Source organism: Galeopterus variegatus, unplaced genomic scaffold (assembly GCF_000696425.1).
Source record: "Galeopterus variegatus unplaced genomic scaffold, G_variegatus-3.0.2 Scaffold143, whole genome shotgun sequence".
Classification (NCBI taxonomy): Eukaryota; Metazoa; Chordata; class Mammalia; order Dermoptera; family Cynocephalidae; genus Galeopterus; species Galeopterus variegatus.
In genome coordinates this window covers 608,310-613,333 of record NW_007726254.1, presented here as the reverse complement: position 1 = coordinate 613,333, position 5,024 = coordinate 608,310, and the positions used below count along the sequence as shown (strand labels likewise).

The 5,024-nt window shown below is 46.4% G+C and overlaps 1 protein-coding gene across 5 annotated transcripts in view; it reads right to left on the bottom strand.

Annotated features, from left to right (window-relative positions):
- Nucleotides 1-3,900, bottom strand: part of UBAP2 (ubiquitin associated protein 2) — a 175,976-nt gene extending 172,076 nt beyond the window's left edge. For all 5 annotated transcript variants that reach the window (XR_551873.1, XM_008590913.1, XM_008590921.1 and 2 more), the window contains exon 1: nucleotides 3,844-3,900. The gene's annotated coding sequence lies outside the window, so the exon portion shown is untranslated. The remainder of the gene's footprint in view (nucleotides 1-3,843) is intronic.
- Nucleotides 3,901-5,024: the final 1,124 nt, after the last annotated feature.

Below are 5,024 nucleotides of genomic sequence, written 5' to 3'. Positions count from 1 at the left end.
GTGGGAGCTAAAAATAAATAAATAAATTCACACACACACACACAAACCGGCGGGGGGGGGGGGGGATGAAGACATAAGAACTACAATTCCTTGAAGTTGATATGACAGGCAAACAGAAAGTATATTGTTGGGAGGGAGGGGGGAGAGGGAGGAGGGAGTGAGGTTTTGGTAATGGGCCACAATAATCAACCACATTGTATATCGACAAAATAAAATCAAGGGAAAAAAAAAGAAAATTTCAGTGCACTAAAAGGTGATGAGTTTTAGTTTTATCTTATTTTAAAAACATGTGTATTTGCTTATAGTAAGTTAGAATAAAAAGTGCCTTGAAATTATTATGTTCTTCTATACCTTAATTCATTAAAGCATTATGAGAGAAAAAAAAAAGTATTCTCAAAAAAATTTTTTTATTTTTTATTTTTAGTTTTATTTTTTTTTGTCCTTTTTGAGACCGGCCGCACCGTGCTCAGCCAGTGAGCGCTGTTAGCGCACCGGTCATCCCTATATAGGATCCAAATCCGCAGCGGGAGTGCCGCTGCGTTCCCAGCGCCGCACTCTCCCAAGTGTGCCACGGGCCTGGCCCTCATGAAAATTTTTTAAAAATAAAATAGTATTCATTTTTTTTAAGTTTTAGACCCACCTAAATACAAGCATGCTTCAAAAATTTCGTGGAAAAATGGAATTTAAAGATAATACGAATCTTTCCATGAAGTTTTTGTTGTTTTTTGTTTTGATGTCTGTCAGGTACAGGAATCGAACCCTGGACCTTGGTGTTATCAGCACCACACTCTAACTAACTTAGTCAACTGGCCAGCCCCTCCTAATATCTTTTAAAATGACATTGCCTAGTCTTAAATGAAACACCTATTCTTTAATATAAGCCCTATTTCATACCTCAATTTCAAACAGTTAACTGAGTTCCAATTCAATCGAGCTCATAAATTCAGTATGAAAATGAGTTACCTGAAAACTGAAACTCATTCTAGTACACATGCTACATCAGCCAGAAATTCACAAACCTGGTCTTCAAAGCCTATGCCAAGGAATTTCAAAACTAAAATTTCCTTTCTTAAAAAAGTATAGGACATGCAGCATCTCTGGGAGAAAAACTATCAATAAAACTAAAAAAAAAAAGTAGGAAATACCAACATAAGCAGTTTACATTATGATTTTTAATTTTTTTTTTCTTTTTTTGGCAGCTGGCAGTTATGGGAAGCCAAACCCTTGACCTTGGCATCACAAGGTGGCGCCCTAACCAACTGACCTAACCAGCCAGCCTTAATCTTTAGCCTGATAAATTTGGTTCCTTGACTTCGGGGGAAAAAAGGATTCTACTCCTAAATACTTCATAGTTTGGTCAAAATTACTTCAAAATCTACCACAGGTTTACATGGTGATATTCCTTACAGGTCCTCCCTCTCTTTGCCTTCCTTAGGTTACACCTCCACTCTCCTTTTTTGGGAAAAACAACAACAGCTGCTTCTAAGATCTAACAGATCTACCACCTCACCAGTCAACACGGTTGTCATAACACTTAGCTTTTAAGGACGCCTCATTTACTCCAATTAACAACTAAGAGCAAACTGGTATTTGCTGACATTCAGGTTACCTCATAAGGAGAAATAAACAAACAAGATTTGCTTAAGAGTAGAGGAACTTCACAATCTGTGAATTCATGCAGACTGCTTCTTTTGAGCAAGCATTAAACCTATTCACACACCCCCAAAAAAGTGTCTTATAACAAAGGAAATGTTAACAAGTCATCATTTAAAAAAAAAAAAGACTGAGAATCAACATTTCAAGGCTAACACTTTAAAAGTAAAGGCTTCACTTCAGACCACTTCAAACACTCAAGTCAGGTTTACACTTTGTACATACATTTTATACTCAAGGGGGTACAGATATAAAGTAGTTCCCATTAAACAAGCACATACTGAAATAAACCTATTCTCCCACCATTTCTCTCTAAACAAAAAAAGTCACTCAGGATACCAAGAAAGACACCCCGGGTGACCACGGCACAGGCTCCACCAGTTACCAGGAAAGGGAAGCAGAGGTGTTACTACTGTTCCAGTATAGTTTTAAAGGCAGCTCCATGTGACTACATGGTCCAGCCCACATTTAAAGAGAGACGTCAAAGGAAACTACAGCAGCAGGAAAACAGGCAGGAGGGGCAATTACCACAACCTTTTCCCATGTCTTCATTCTCTCTCATGCCACCACTTCCAGCCATATTTCAATCACAGCAGAAACCGCCCTTCTCTGAAACGTTCATTATTGAGGGTCAGAGGGAACTGGGAAGCAATGGTAGGAAATCAGAGCTGTGGGAAACAAGCACGACAGGGGTTGGGGGAAATCTCTCATCACACGTGTGAACTAGTCATAAGTAGGAAAATCAGGAGGAGCACACCGGCAGCAAGCAGAGGACTAGTGTGGGAAACTAATCACCTTTGCCTAATCATGAGAAAAGCCTTCACAACAACGGGAGGATGGCCATAGCCAAGGGGCTCCAAAGGCAGGTAAGAGATGTTGGTGTACTGGAAGACCCTATCATCTCCAGAGTGGATTTTATTCCCTTTCGCTAGATAGATGAGGACCATAGCAATGTACCTACACAATGCCCAGGACACAGGAGAGCTTAGCTATGATGCTCATCTTCCTTCCACCTTTGACAAACTGACGCTAATAAAGAATGTACAATTCACGGAGAAAAGTGAGGCACACATTAACCAGTGGCAAACCCCTTGGTGAAAAAAGTGCTACTATAGTGGAAGAGAAATATAAGAACTGGGTTCACCCAAAAAGTTAATTATATGCCCTTAAGTAAAAAATGATCTTTGGACACCTTATGGAAACCTTTAAAAGCTTTCAACTGTTAGGATACACAGGTGCTGTAGATATTAAGCCTAAATATTGGCATACCATATATCGTGGATGTGAGACAGAAACAATATCCGACAGAGATGGTAGTAAACTATACAGGATTATGTCAAACAGAAAATAACAGTGATGATGATGGCCTCAACCCCTGGAGAGAAAAAGGTTCAGAGACCAGAGTGGTGACAGCTGAGATACCTGGGCAACTAATTGGATTGAAAACTCAGGGGAAAAGGTGAGAAGGCCGAATAAGTGATTCGGAGGCAAAGAAAACTGAGTTGTACGCACCAATAAAGAATAACATTTTGAATATGTGTATTTCAACAGCGCTTTACAGTTTACAAAGCGCTCTCAAACCTATATGGAAGAAAAGAATAAACTGTGAACCAACTAGACTCCAAGAACCGGGAGTGAGGAAAAAAATTGAGTCCTGACTGAAAGCAGAGCCCTACAGAACGAAAAGGAGAAGTAGAACTCAACTATGCCTCCGGGAAAGCCTAGAGAGCGCAGAAGTTGGTCTCTAAGAGGGCCAGTCCCGGGACGAGCGACGGGCGTGGAAGCGGAAAGGTGGTCGGCGTGGAAGCGGAGGGGTAGCGTGGCGGGGAAGCTCCAGCCTCCAGGCAGAGACCGAGGTGAGAGAGAAAACCACACCCCCCAGGGCAGAAATCCCAAGCGGGGGTGGGGAAGGCGCCCCCCTGGGGCTGGGTGGGGCCGGGCGGACTAGGATGGAAGAAGGTAGGAAGAAGCACAGGGCAACCCGAGAGGGAGGGGAAGGAGGCCGCCCGGGCCTGGACATACTGAGAAAGCGTGAAGCCGGAGAAGGAAGCTCGGCCCGGTCCTCACGGGTGGGCACTGGGCAGCCTGAGGGGGGCTGGGGATTCAGAAGAGCCAAACACGGGACTAGAAAACACACGCTGCAGCGTTCAGAGTCCTGGAAGAGGAAAGGAGAGGGAGAGTGGCAATTACCGCTGCTGCTGTCGCTGGACTCGGGACCCGCAGCTGCCGCCGCCGCTCGTTACCTGCCAATGTGCCTCTTACAAAGCGGCGGCGGCGGCAGGGGCGGCCGGGCCCGTCACGTCACGTGACTTCGGCGTCACGGGCGATGGAGGAGCCACTAGACGTCGCTCGCGCGCGGCTCCCGAACCCGCTCGGAGAGCCCGCAGCCTCTTCCAGTCACTGTCCCCACCCCAACCGTGGGAAGCCAACAGCGCAGGGGTGGGGGGAGACGAGGGAAAAGAGCAAAGGGAGGTTTTACGGCACTTCTCGTCCTCGGAGTTATCAGGGGAGTTACCCACGGCTTCCTGGGTGCTCACAACTGCAGCTTGTTGTCGCGCTGTGATGACCTCACAAGACCCAAAAGTGGCTCCCTTACGGCCGCTTTCCTCTTGTCACGTGACGTGGCCCAACCTCTCAAAGCAAGCGTGGCCTCCCAAACGGTGCACCAGGGGAGTGTGACTCCCAGCAGGCTGCACGGCACAGGCACTCACTACCGCAGCCTTTCCCCCGCAGGTGCATCACGCACCGCCAGACGCCTCGGTGCCCCTCGGTGCCGGGGAAGGCCGTGTCCGAAGCCCGCGGAGCTAGCTTCTGGGACTCACAGTAGTGGGTGCCGCCTGCCAGCTGGCTGAGTGTGACTCCTGCTGGGAGGTGTCGTCCTAGCAGGGCGTGGGGTTCCGCTACCAAGTTCGGTGGCTCCCGCCCCCTGCGCGGGAAAGGGCCAACGGCCGGGATCGGAACCCGGTGCACGGAGAACCTCCAGGAGGCGGGAGGGCTACGCGACGTCAGTCCTGTTCAATGTGGGTCGAGTTCTGCATTCCCTAGCCCCTTCTGCGTGAAAAGACTAACACTTATTGAACGCCTACTCAATGTCACCCGTTTTACAACCATTTTTATTACATCGTATAATCAACCCCTTGAGGCAGACATTGGCCGCGTTTTAAGGATAAAAGGCTGAGAGAGTTGTTTCCTGGCTAAAGAGACCCAAACCAGGTTTTCTGTTTTGGAAATTTTAATGACCTCCTCTCCGTAAGATCTGACCTGTGGTTAACTTCACGAATTAAGAATACATGATAGTGGTTAATAATTATAGTATAGTGTTATAAAGTATTTTCTCATTTACTGGTCTATTTGATCCTCAAAGGCAGTCT